The sequence below is a fragment of the Pleurodeles waltl genome, chromosome 4_1 (genome assembly GCF_031143425.1).
Source record: "Pleurodeles waltl isolate 20211129_DDA chromosome 4_1, aPleWal1.hap1.20221129, whole genome shotgun sequence".
Classification (NCBI taxonomy): domain Eukaryota; kingdom Metazoa; phylum Chordata; class Amphibia; order Caudata; family Salamandridae; genus Pleurodeles; species Pleurodeles waltl.
The window spans coordinates 745368241-745382817 of record NC_090442.1 but is presented as its reverse complement, the minus strand read 5'-3'; the positions used below and the strand labels follow the sequence as shown (position 1 = coordinate 745382817).

The window sequence follows — 14577 nt, the reverse complement described above, 5'->3', positions numbered from 1 at the left end:
CTTTCTGTGGAAAGGGGACACATCCCTGCCCCTAATTGGCTATTTTTCCTACCATCCAAGACGGAAGAAAATGAAATGGAGTGGTCACCTCACCTGCCACACCTGAGGGGTGGTCCAGGCTGATGGTTGCCTGCCTGGGGGAGGAGGAGTGACACCTCCAGCCAGGAAAGGCTGTAGGAGGCTGGCTCTCTATATAGTGTACAAAATGACATGCACTGTGTAGAGAGTCCAAGCAACCCCACTTTGGTATCCAGAGGTACAACGCAAACCACCTAATGCTCTGTTTCTGTGGTAATGTGGGCAAGCAGTTAGGCTTATCTTGGAGCTGTGCTAAGAATTTGTTGTACTCACAGTATCAATAAATGTGGGGACACACTCAAAAGAATAACTCGAGACCAAATACTTCTGATTTTTATAACATTTTTAGGACCACAATCATCAAAATCGGGTAACTACTTTTTAAGTCATGATTTTTCAAAGGTTAGCATTAATACTCTTTTTTGTGCGTGATTACACACCATAGGAATCAATAGGAGAAATCTTTAAAAATGCATACAAAATCAGGCAATGCTCTCACTATAATCACCTTCTGTTTTTAGGTTGAGGTCGTCGCGATGTCCTGTGGGCCAGCTGGAGAAGTTCGGGCGGTTCCCGGTTCAAGCGGGAACAGTGGCTGAAAGTCTTGGAGCTGGAGCAAAATGGAGAAGGGGACCACTTGGAAACACACTGCACAGGTGGACTTAAAGGTAAGTCCGGTGGGTCCCCTTGGAGTGTATAGGTCACATGGAACCCTAAAGCATAGCTGGTTTTCCGATGCATGGGCCTGGGAGGCCGGGTGCAGTGCAGATAGGTCAGCCAAGGGTTGTATATCAAGTAGTCTTTGGAGCCAGGTGCAGGTCAATTTGAGGGTGGATTGCTGGTCAGCAGGGCCACTCTTGGGGGTGGTTCATGGGTCCTGAAGTCTATTGACTGTTGCTTGCTTCTGGTCTTCAGAGAGTCCAGAATGGACTTTTCTTATAGGTGACCGACGTTGATAATCCAGTACCCCAAACTATATCACATCTCAGCCACAAAACTTGGCACACTTGGCAGGGTTTGTCCTCCTAGTCTGTTAAGGGGAATTTGGATGGGCTGCTGTGTCTGGTTCATTGGTCAGTGGGCTGTCAGTGAACTGGACTTGACTAAGTTCTTGCCAGCGGGGTGCAGTGAGTAATGCCTTCCCTCAGGGCAATTTTCAGAAGGCTGGAGGTCCTCTGTGGTTTCTTAGAGTCCGCCCAATGTTCAGTCGATCCCTCAGCGGCGATTGTTGAGTCCTGGGTGCAGCAGGCAGGATTTGGCGCCTTTTTTTACTTGCAGCAGGACTTCTGTTCTTGAGACTTCTTTGTCGCTGGTCTTCTTGTTTCTATCAAATCTGATCTGCAGGTCTATGGATAACCACTGACTACTGCATTTAGGGGGCATTAAGAGACATACCTGGTAGTGGCCAATGGGCCACCTACCTTAGGGTGGTTACACCCACTATGTGACCACTTCCTGTGGGAAGAGGTCACATCCCAAACCCTGATTGGCTATTTTCCTGCCATCCAAGATGGAGGAAAATGAAATGGAGTGGTTACCACGCTTGACACACTTGGGGGGTGGTGCAGATTGAGGGGGGCCACTCCTCCTACTCTGACTAAGTTTTCCTACTGGTTTTCCCACTCAAAGTGGGTGAAAAACTATTGGGCAGTCATCTGCTATTAGCAGCAGAGTCAGAGGTCAGATTTCTTAAGGTAGTAAACCCTCTGAAGCTGACGGCTGGGCCTGGGTGCCTGGGGGAGGAGATCTAGGCGTTGTGTTCAGGCTCCTGAGAGCAGAGGCCCTCACCCCCGGAGTCCAGATTGGTGTCTGGTGGTGCCCTCTGGGTACATTTTTATAATAAATCCAACACTAGCATCAGTGTGGGTTCAATATTCTGAGTTGTTTGATACAAAACACCCCAGTATTCAGAGAGAGCATCATGTAGCTGGGGAACTCGTAATAACCAGTGTCCAGCACATTCATTTACCATGGCTTGCCTGTACACTTACTATGTCTAGGAATTAGCAAAGACAAATGAGGGGCATATCTGCTCATGCACATATGCCCTCACATGCATTATAGTGCACCCTGCCTTAGGTCTATAAGGCCTGCCGGAGGGATGACATATCTATATTGCATGGAACCTGGGGTGAGTGCCATGTCGAGTTTGCAATTTTAAGCACACCTTGTTATGCAACTTGCAACTGCATTTTGCATGAGGCTGGTGTGGGTCCCCTCAGAGTGCCACAGTTGGTGCTGCAGCTCTGGTGGGCCCTCTTCAGTACCCATGCCCTAGGTACCAGGGGTGCCATTTACTAAGGACTTACAAGAGTGTTGTATAGTTTTTTAGCCATGTTTTAGACAAGTTTTTTTAAAGATAACTAGGCCTGCTGCTGTGCACTTTAAACCATGTTACATTTTATTCAGCATTGCTTTATTTTTCTAGCAATAGCAGTATTTGCGGTGCTGTTTTATTTTCTTTATCTTATTGCACTTTCGCCTAGGAAAGCATTACGTTCTTAGTAGGACATGTATTTCACTCTCTGCTTTCTCCAAGGCTACAGTCAGATAGGGTTGCCAACAAACGTGAACATGAACGTTGCTGTGTCTCCAACATTCACAGAAAACACACACTCATACATGGGGACCATTTCTTAGAATGTCAACTATTTTATTACAAAAACACCTCTTTTGTCCCAGACATGTTAGAGAAATATTCCAGCCAGATTACCACAACTGCATGCTGATTGCTGATCGCTTTGCTGCAGTTACTTGCCTAGACGGCTAGGGAATAGATCCACAAGGGGACGGTGTCTCTCTAGACTGCAGGCTTCTTCCTCCAGGTATGAGGGATGGAGTACCCCCAGGGAGAAAACCCAAAGGGCAGATTAGGCTTATTACGCTGTGCTCAGACATAGTGTAGGTTGGAGAAATATATACATCACTCCTATTGACAGTATGGTAGGACTATTCTTGTGTTTTACTCTGTTCGTCACCTGATTGCTTTTATTGTGTTTATCATCCTAGTTATTGCAATACGTGCCTTTCTATCTAAAATGCAGTTACTTCAATAAATCCTTATTGAACTATTGTCTGCCTCGGTTTTCTTTGCCTGCATGAGACTCTTTTGGTAACTGAGAGAAAGGGATGGGATCTGATCAACCAGGATTCCCCTGATGAGTCTTCTAGTCATGCGCCACGTTGCCACAATCATCTCGGCCAGAGATGAAATGCTGCTAGTTAGCCAGAGAACCGGGATTAGGCCGACAGGTGTCATGTGGTGTGGAATTCTACTTAGTAGCCACAATCCATGTGATCCTGTCTCCCAAATCCAGTAGCCTCATAAGCATGAAGAGAACCTAAATGACAAGAGTGGCTGAAGCACCAATACATAGTACAGTTTCATGTTCCAGGCAAAACGTGGGGGCTTACCATGTCAAAAGAGGCACTTTCTCACAGTAGGGCACAAATCCATACTCTACATTACAAGTAGAAAGTGACTGTAGTGCGCAGGCATGCCAACTATTCCCCCCTTCTTAAGCTATTAGAGATCATTTTTGTTTTTAAATAATGCACAAACAGTGCATTTTCCAGTATACTTTCCTTGCATAACAACCCAATTTCTGGTTTAGCCAAGCAAGTCAACCTCCACAATGGTGTGGTCACTCGACAGTGCTATAGTGCAGAGTGTAGAAGTTACAATAGGACAGACATAGTTGAGAGGTCAGAGAGTGAGACAGAAAAGGGCAGAGAAGAAACACGAAAAAAGTACAGAGTAGAACATTCATAACAGAAGGAGAACCACAGCGAAGAAAGTCCAGACAATAGTATAAGGATAACACAAAATGGAACACTAGAGAGTGACACATAGTGGATAAAGAAGTGGAACACAGGTCATATGAGTGACATATAGAACAGGAAACATATTGATATTGATAATAGAGACGGTCAAGACAGTGAAGAGGGCCAATAGTCAAGGGCAAAAGTGGCTAACATGAAGGGTGGGAATTTGGTGATACGGAAGAGACAACTGTAGCAGGGAAGAGAGGATCTGAAGTGAGAAATTGGAGAGAGAATATACAATAAAGAAAATGGTATGTGCATAAAGGAGAGAGAGCAGAATGCCAGAGTCATGCGCCGAGAAAGCTAGGTAAAAGAAGATAGAAAGTTACAGAAGTGCTTTGAAGTCTGGAAGGCTGGGAGGGAGAGAAAAGGCAACTCTCTTTGGTGATTGCAAAAACTGTTAAAAGGAAGAAAAGCTGTACACAAGGAAAAGAGAGCGAAGGGGGAGGTGAGTCACTGGGATAAGAAAATCATGTGAGAAAGTCAGGGAGACAGAGAAACCTAGGGGAGACGTTAGAGGGAGAAGGAGAGCAAGAGACAGGAAAGAGACCAGACATCAGACCAAGTAACCTAATTACATCACATTACTGAAGTAGGGGAGATGTTACTCTTTTCCACGTTTTGTCTTATTGAGGATGAAACAAACTGGCCTTTCCTTCTTTTCACAGTGTGTGGCGTGAGCTGGATACGATAAATGAGAACAGACCTTGCATTTCAACCATCAATCCAACTGTATTGTTTAGTGGTCCCCTGGGACTTGCTTACAGGGAAAGATTTGACCTTTTATGTGTTTGGCAGCGCCTTTCTGTAAACTTGAAAATAAACCAGGATTTGTGATGCAGAGAAAGCTGCCTTGCTGAATCAGGTGCACTTATGTGTGGATAACTGTTTGCAACACTACTTTTTCCGTCCCAGACTGTAGACAGAACTAGAGGAGCCGGGACAATCAATCAAGGCAGTCCTGGAGAAGTTATAGGACAGGGCAACAGTGTCACAGCCTGTGAGATTATGTGTCTACCATGTGGTAACTCTGACAGGGTCAGATGTGCGTAAGACTGACGTGAAAGCCTCGGACTGGAGTGTGCATGGGAACGCCCAGGGGCTGCATTATATCTAGCACTAAGGAGCTGAAAGCCTTCCAGCGCCAATTACAGTGCACTAAGGGCTGTGAAAAGACAAGTCCTGAATTATAGCGTCATTTTTAGTGCGCCGTACATGCACACGTTTTTTGGGCTGCCATACAGTGCCTGGCTGCCTGACCTGCTTTCGGAGCTAATGAGTCCAAGCACTGACAGTAAGGATTTTAAAACTAGATATTTAGAGCCTGATTACAACTTTGGAGGAGGTGTTAATTCGTCCCAAATGTGACGGATATACCACCAGCCGTATTACGAGTTCCATAGGATATAATGGACTCGTAATACGGCTGGTGGTATATCCGTCACTTTACCGTCACTTTTGGAACGGATTAACACCTCCTCCAAAGTTGTAATCAGGCCCTTAATGTGAATGGCCACAGACTGTAAATTTTTACTTACGGATTCGAATTAGCAAGGTGGTGGAGCCCCAACACCCTCATGGGGAAATCGCCCCTGAGTCTACACCATAACATCACTTACCTGAGGTCGTTGATGTCTGGCATCAGCATTCAAAGATCTTGTGCTGCAGGAAATCCTGCCCTCTGCTAGTGGGAATTTCAGCAAATCAGCTAATCAGCACAAAATGAGGGATGTGTAGACTAAACTTCAGGTTTGGAAAAGCAAAGGAAACTATGGCCACGTTTGTAAAGAGTGAAGTTTTCAGTGTCATGTTCTAAATGTCTTAGACAACAAAGTTTATTGTACCTAGTCACAATATTGGCATTCCCTGTCATAAGAACATGAATATTGTACTGAAAAAGCTGTACAAACTGAGACCTTCCACAAACAGCCAGATAACTGTTAGAAATGGGGTCTTTGGTTGGCAGTCAGGTTACCCCCTGTATAAGTAAAGACCCTCACTCTAGTTAGGGTAAAGGAGAATCACCCTCAGCTAACCCCTCCTCACCCCCTTGGTAGCTTGCCACGAGCAGGCAGGCAGGCTTAACTTCAGAGTGCTAGGTGCAAAGTATTTATACCAACACACACAGTAACACTACAAAATGACACAGGTTTAGAAACATAGAAAATATTTATCTAAACAAAACAAAACCAAAACGACAAAAATCCAACATACAAAAGTTATTAATTTTAAAAGCAAAAGAGTCTTAAATCCTTTTGTAAACAGGTAAAACACTGTTAGCAATAAAAAGTACCTGGGTAGCGTCAAAATAACACACACGGGCGAGTGTGCGTTGAAAAAGGTAAGTGGTGCATCCATTTTCTCAACCACAAGCGAGGCAGTGCTTTGTTTCCCCTTCTCTGGTCGGGACGGCGTGCGTTGTTTGGGCAGCACTCTGGTCCGGGCAGTCGTTGTGCCGTTTTCGCGCCCAGCATGGTTTGCGTCAAAAATCCTGCCGCACGATACCACACGGTACCATCAAAACCACGCAATGTGGGTTGCAACGTTAATAGCCTCTGTCAGCGGGCGTTCTGTGTCTTTCTTCCAGCTCCGTGTGTTGAATTTTCAGCCGCAGTGCCAGTGGAGCGTCGATTTTCTGCTGCAAAGCCAGCTGCTGCGCATTATTTTTCAGCTGCATCTTGGAAGGTGCGTCGATATTTTTCCTGCATGGCGGTCTGTGCGTGGATTTTCAGTCTTGGTCTGCCAGCTTCACCTTCTAAGGCCCCAGGAACTGGATAGGGCACAACTTGGCAGGAGTCTCAGCAGAGAGTCCAGGTGCTGGCTGGAGAAGTCTTTGATGGCCCTGAGACTTCAACAACAGGAGGCAAGCTCAGGACAAGCCCTTGGAGATTTCTTTACAAGCAGGAAGGCACTCAAAGTCCAGTCTTTGTCCTCTTGTACAGGCAGAAGCTGCAACTGGAGGATAGCTCCACAAAGCACAGTCTCAGGCAGGGCAGCACTTCTCCTCAGCTATTCTCCAGGCAGAGGTTCTTCTTGATCTCCAGAAGTGATCTAAAGTCTGTGGTTTTGGGTGCCCTACTTATACCCATTTTGGCCTTTCAAGTAGGCTTACTTCAAAGGAAAGTCTCTCTTGTTTGTGAAATCCTGCCTTGCCTAGGCCAGGCCCCAGACACATACCAGGGGGTTGGAGACTGCATTGTGTGAGGGCGGGCACAGGCCTTTCAGGTGTAAGTGACCACTCCTCTCCTCCCTCCTAGCACAGATGGCTCATCAGGATATGCAGGCTACACCCCAGCTCCCTTTGTGTCACTGTTTAGAGAGAGGTGCAAACAGCCCAACTGTCAGAATGACCCAGACAGGGAATCCACAAACAGGCAGAGTCACAGATTGGTTTAAGCAAGAAAATGCCTACTTTCTAAAAGTGGCATTTTCAAACACACAACTTAAAACAAACTTTACTAATAGATGTATTTTTAAATTGTGAGCTCAGAGACCCCAAACTCCACATGTCTATCTGCTCCCATAGGGAATCTATGCTTTAATCATTTTTAAAGGTAGCCCCCTATGAGAGAGATAGGCCTTGCAACAGTGAAAAACGAATTTGGCAGTATTTCACTGTCAGGACATATAAAACACATTAGTATATGTCCTACCATAAACATACACTGCACCCTGCCCATGGGGCTACCTAGGGCCTAGCTTAGGGGTGTCTTACATGTAAGAAAAGTGAAGGTTTAGGCCTGGCAAGTGGGTGCACTTGCCAAGTAGAATTGTGGGTGGCACAACCAGTGCTGCAGGCCCACTAGTAGCCTTTGATTTAAAGGCCCTGGAAACCTCTAGTGCACTGTACTAGGGACTTGCCAGTAAATCAAATATGCCAATCATGGAAAGCCAATTACATACACATTTTGTACAGAAGCACTTGCACTTTAGCACTGGATAGCAGTGGTAAAGTGCCCAGAGTAACAAAAACAGCAAAAACTGAGTCCAGCACACATGAACAACCTGGGAAACAGAGGCAAAAAGTTAGGGGGACCACGCCAAGGATGAAAAGTCTAGCAATAACCATGTCAAGGAGGTAGGTCATTGTCAGTGGCTTGGTTGCACTAGTTCCAGCTCCATTCAAGGAATATGAGCAGTCTAGGCAGCAAACTTGCCCTTTGGCTATCCTAGTTAGTAGTGTTTTCTTGGGTTTTATCCAGAACCCCACTCTATGCTAGCTTCTATCCATCACCTGACTGCCTCTGCCATAATCCCTTTTATTTGGAAAATGGCTCAACTTCCACAAAAACACCTACCCCCACCCCCCTTCTTTCTTATGCAGCTGGCTGCTTGCATTCACCCTTCAAAGTGCCACCAATTAAGTAGCTTAATTTATCTTCTGTACATTGCTGTGAAAATACCAACACATCTTAGCAACACCGTCATGCCTGTACAAAACCAGTAATATAACTTTGTTCCTATATTAGCTACATAAATTTAATCCTCGTCTCTTTTTTTTATTTTTATTTTTCGAAGTTTTCCTGTTACAAATAATTATAAAGTGGTATCATATTGGACTAATTAATACAAACTTAAATTATGTTTCACACATAGTACAATCGCAATTCATTTGGAGCACTTACTTCAGCTCCATGGACTCTAATTCAAGATAATCCTCAAAATCCAGAGTATCCCATAGTTTTTAAGGTATACAGCATATTAGTAAGTTTTAAAGTGCACTGCATATTTCTAAGCTTTAAAGTACTTCCCCTTCCCCCAACCCCCTTAACGTATCAATTCTTTTTGTTTTAAACATTTTTCAACTTTTCAAGCCACATCCGAACCTCAGGTGGTTCAGAAGATGTCAAAATTGTAGTAACTGCAAATTGGACAAATAATATTTCACTGAACCACCAGAGGCGAGGGACTCTAGGTCGAATCCCCAAACGTTTAGAGCTACCAAAAGGACTGAATTCACATACAGTGTAATATCACCCCCAAATAAGGTCTGCATACACATCAGAACTCCCCCCCCCCGCCCAAAATAATCTCAATCTATTCCATCCCAAATCAAAAGGACCCAGTTGCCAGGCTCCGAACACTTGAGACACTGATTGGACACATTCAAGATCCACTTATGCAATAATGAAGGAGTGTAGTACATTGTTCACTGGGTGTATAACTACATTATCTGGTAATTTGGTCCTTTTAGCTTTCTTCAATTTAACTGGAAGTCTTCTAGTCACTCTTCTAAATGAAATTTGTGTTGGTTTATCTTAGCTATCTGTTCTGTATCGCAGGAAACGGACCTTCAAAACTTCTGCAAAAACCTTAAAGCAACATATCCATTAGCTTAGTTTTCTCTGATCGCTAAAAGGGTTAAAAAAGCATGAACTAGCTGCCTTGTTGATTAAATTGTGAGCAGCAAATACCTACACATAGGTGCCATTATCTGCATGTAGGGAAATGTATTCTGAGTTCATGGCACCTGAAGTTTAGCCTGAATGGCTTCCCATGTGGCAAGGTTGTCAACAGTCAACCAGTCACCTACTTTCCCGATTTTAAACCTTTCCGATCTATTTGTCTCTTTCTCCAACACTGCCGGGCATATGTTTTTAAATGTGCGTTCTGCATGAACATCAGCGATCTTTAACCATCGTCTCCGTTGCTTCTGTGTCAGTTTATAAGTGTCTAGCTTTCAGTACCTTACCATTTTGGAATCCTTACTAAGTGGTTCGGAGGGTGTGAGTAAGGAAAATTTCAGGTTTTCATGCTTTCCGCACAAAAGTTGTCAAAAGACTTAGGCTTATTGCGTTTGTGGTACCTATTGTTATGTTTTTAGGTTTTTTGGACTAATTCTAGGATGGTGATTGTTCCGAATGAAAGTATTTATGAGTGGATCTCATTTCTGAATAAAATGTTGGTGAGTGCACACAGATTTCATGTAAAAAGAAAGGTCAAGAGAGGCAAAAGCTGCATTTTCACCATTGCCACTTTACCAACAATGGAGATCAACGCACTACTCCACCTTTCAAAAATACTTTTGATCTTATCGGTTAGGGGGGAGTAATTCAGCCCATATATGTACTTGTTATTTTCCGACACCCTAACTTCAAGATACACCTTTTAGGGTTTCTATGGTACTACGCTACTGGAATAGCAAAACAACATTAGTGTTAAAAAGCATCATCTCCATTTTAGAAATGTTAACCCAGTACCCTAACAGAGATGAAAGCTTGAAAATAATATACTAAATAAGTTATCAAAAACTGCTTTTTCAGGTGGCAGGAATAGCACCAAATCACCTTCATATAATTTAAGCTTTGGGCCCCCGGAATCACTGCCTTCACTCCCACACTTTCCCTTGGTAGACAAGCTACAGGTTCTATAAATATAGCAAAAAGAAAGGGTGAGGGAGGGCATCCCTGTCCAGTACCTCTCTTGATCTTAATTGAGTTAGAAATCCTTCCATTTAGGGCTACTAACCCTGAGGACCCCTCGCAGATTGTGGCTATTGACCCTATGAGCTCGGATGGGAAGCCCATCGCTTCCCTCACACGGTCAAAAGTCTTTTCTGCAGCTATGAATAATATTGTTGCACGAGTTCCACTTGCTAAAAAAATAATCAACAACTTTCACTAAAAACTATCTATTGAAACAGAGTTGGTGAGCGGGAATAAATCCAATGTTGCTGTGATTTACCAGACTCTAGATTACTACAGTTGCCATTGTTACAGCTATGATCTTCAAGAACATTTTATAATCTGCGTTTAGCAGAGTAATTGAATGAAAGGAGTTAACATCCTACGGATGTTTATCCTTTTAAAAACCAAGGGACATATTTTTATGAGATGGCTTCCACCACCGTTGTGTCACAGTGATGCAGCGGTGGCGCAACCCTCTCAAATATATTTGTGGCTTTGAATGGCCTCATATATATGGAGTAAGACAAGGCAGCACAAATCGCTGAGTTGCCTTACTCTGCACCAGCGAGGCGTTCCATGGGCATTGCAGTGGGTTTTCCCACTCCACGAAATACCCATGGATTTTGACGCTTTCCCAGATTTACAAGAGCCTGTAAACCTGGGGATGCACCAAAACCTTATGCCTCCTCAGGGGGGGGTGCAATGAGGAGAAATATATTCACTTTTCCTTGTTTTTCCTCTTTCTATGTGTGCTGCATTCTGCTGCACACACAGAAAGAGGAAAACAACTTCCAGGATTATTTTTGTGCAGTAAGGCGCCTCTTCCTGCACAAAAACAATTCTGCTACAACACAGACACACTTGCACCAGGGTGCACAGGTGCCTGTGTTGGTGCTAGGCTACCAAATTTGCACCAAAGCAGGGGGATATGGCACATTCCTGCCCTTTCACTTTGATGCAGGGAAGTGCAGCAAGTCACCCTGCCCTACGCTAAATCCCCATAAACTTGGGCCCAAGTGAGAACTCCTTTATGAAAGGATGGCGAGATGACATGTTGTTTTAAAATTTTATTAACCATGCCTAGAAAAAAGGTTTATTTCCAGGTGTACAGTTGGTACCATTCCGATGCAAACCAGTCCTTCCATGGGGCCTCACATCTAGGAAGGGCTTTAAGCAGCCATTGAGAGGATTTCTAATTTTTAAAACTAAGTTTTAGATTGCAAAGCTCTAGATCGCCTATCAAAATGTCTGCCGTTACCTTCGGCCCTTACATATAGCCTCTGTCTAAAAGTAGAAACGTTAAGCAAGGGAGTGGTGCTCACGCTAGTTTAGTGTGCGCATGTCACTTTAATCGGCTGTCATGCAATGGCCAGCCTGACATGCGCACTTTAAACCTCTCCACTCACCTGTGCACAGAGAGAGTGTTGAGTCTGCCCACTCCAGCCGATTCTGATGCTTCTCTCACACTGCCTGAGCAGTGTCTGGTGTGGTAGAGGGGAGTTGGCTGAATCTCTGGGAGCCTGTGCTGGAGCCAGGACTGAGGAGAAGACGAGAGGAGCACTGAGCAGTAGGTACTGTAAATTCTTTAAATTTTTATTCACTGTGAATTTAACTCACTGACAGGCACTGTGAGAAACTCACAGTGCCTTCAACCTCAAATCCAGAGCTCTCAATCGTGGCACATTATAAATATTGCTTAAAATGGGCTATGATTGGGAGCATTGATGTTGAGCCTGAAGTCGCGACTTTCAATGTTTAAGGCTGAACAAGCCTAAGGGGACTTCTGGTTTTTATCAGGTCTTGTCAGTGGGTTAAATATTTACCCCACCAGTTTTATTGCTGAACAGCCACCCCTGGGGAACAGGTCCTTTTGTAGGCTATCAAACAAATAGTATTTAAGGTCGGAGAAGAATTCAGCTTACAGGTCTTTATGGATATGACCTAGATGACGACTAAAAAGTGGAAGAGGCTTTTCCAGCAGCTGGTGCACAGGCCACACTTCTGCAGCAAGCCAAACTGAAGGTTCTTGTGATGAGCCCCATGGGAGTGCTTAACGAGGGAAATCAAGGAAAAAGAGACATGCTGAGGCTGTATAGGCTAGAGCATAACAGTGTGGACACAGAACTCTTGGGAAAAAATGGGGACACATTATTGTTTTTGTTTTAGTACTGATTATTTTTATAAGAATGGCTTAAGGGTGCATGGATTACGATTACACTTAACTGCTTCTGGGTTGGAGTGGGTTTACTTATTTTTCTTTGCTGTTTCTTTCGTGGTGCTCAGTGGACATGTGCAAGATAGGGTTGTCTCTGATAGAGGCTAATAGAAGTATGCAAGGCATCTTTGTATATAAAGGCTCTAGCAACTGTTGTCATAGATCAAGAAGACAATGCTTGTGATCTAAAATGGTGGGGGGAGGGTAGGACTGCACAGGTCCCCCACACACAGGTAAGACATCGCATCATAAAAGGTGGATGGGTGGTATGCCTTGGTGGCATACGCAGGGTGAGTGAAGATGGGAAGGTAGGAAGGAGATTGGGAAAGAGGGGAAACATTAAGGAAGTCGGCAAGGGAGTTGGGTGGTAAGGGGAGGCTAGAGTGGGCTGCAACCTGGGAAGTGGGTATGTAGCAAGCACAAAAAAGAAAAGTGGTTTCCTGTGCAACCTAGGAAAGGGGTGTGAAGCAACCACAACATCACAGGCTATCTATGTAACCTCAGGGCTTTGTGGGTCATAAAACTCACCAATGACACTGTGGTTTATAAGCAAACTAACCATTGGAGCAGATTATACCTAGCTTTCTAGGCAAGTCCATTTTAAATACTAGGATTCTTTCTTTAATTATCAATGGGGTGAACAGTTTGAAAAAGTGGAGAGCAGTGTTAGAATGGATGATAGAGCAAAAGATGACTCATGCCCTGTTTCAAGACACTCTTATCAGGACGGCAAAGCTGAGCTCTACTAACAGGGCCCTTTTCAGCTGGTAGCACATTGTTCATCCTCGGCAGCCCAGAGAGGAGTGGCATTTTTAGCTAGTAAAAAGTTTGTTTGGGTAACATAGTCAAGGCAGCCTCACATCAGTCAGGGAGATGGAACATGCTTGAGACTTCGATGAATTGCTTCATATTTTCAGTCAATATTGGATGACCCGCAGGTGGTATATGACCTAATGTTTCAGTTAGCAGACTTTTCCAAAATATTACAGCTGGAGGGAATTTCATTTTTGTTCAGCTGCCTGAATTAGACCTAAGCTAATGAGTTAGATATACCACAGCACACGCTTACCACTGCTAGAAGAATTGCTAAGCTCAAAGAGGGACATTGCCACATTGATTCTTGGGGAATGGTTAACCCCCGGTGTACGCAGTATACCTTTTCTTCATCTCAACATCAATAAGCTTCCTGAATTGACTTTTTAGACTCAAATGCAATATCAGACAATACAGCTTCAATTGTTTCTAATTCTCTCTCTGACCATGCTGCCAGCTCTATCAATGTCAGACATCCATCTAGCATTGTTCTTACTAATACTTGGTCTCTAAATCTAGCACTGCTAGCATGAAGCTCCTTTCTCAAGCATGTGAGGGATAAAATAAAGCTGTTAAGATAAATTAAGATAACAAGAAATCTTCCCTAGTAATTAATATTTGGGAAGCATAAACATCTACTAAATGCTTATCAGTCCAATAAATTGGAAAACAATAAGTATAATGATCCTCATTTCAACGTGTATGTCAGAGTATAACAGATTGTCGTCATGCTGAATAACTGTCAAGATGTTTAGTGTACCGCCGTTGAGTATTTCATATCCTTCAATGGAAATTTAAGGAATTAAAAGGGAAATGTGACCATCCCATTATCCAAAACATATGCTGTGGTGGAAGGGTTTTTGTTTTGTCCAGGAGGGTCAGGTGGAGTAATTAGAACATTTGTTAACAACTTAAAATTCCATCAGGCAGTGAAGACTTTGAGCCTAATTTAGATTTAGGCAGATGGGTTATTCCGTCACAACGGTGATAGTGACAGCCTGCCCACTGAAATCTAAATCCTATTGGATATAATGGGATTTAGATTTCGGCAGACAGGATATCTCTCACTGTTGTGATGGAGTAACCTAGCAGCCAATATCTAAATCAGGTCCTTGATCTAAGTAGGCCAACATTTAGTATTCGATCCGAAGAGATAGCCAGGGTCACTTGGTGATGATTTAGCACCACTGGGTGAACCATTAATTGTTTGTGTTCTAAAATATTGCTTAATATATAGGG

General features: G+C 43.8%; 1 protein-coding gene across 1 annotated transcript in view; it reads right to left on the bottom strand.

Annotated features, from left to right (window-relative positions):
- Positions 1-14577, bottom strand: part of LOC138287187 (NACHT, LRR and PYD domains-containing protein 3-like) — a 593954-nt gene that overhangs the window by 402095 nt on the left and 177282 nt on the right. The window lies entirely within an intron of this gene.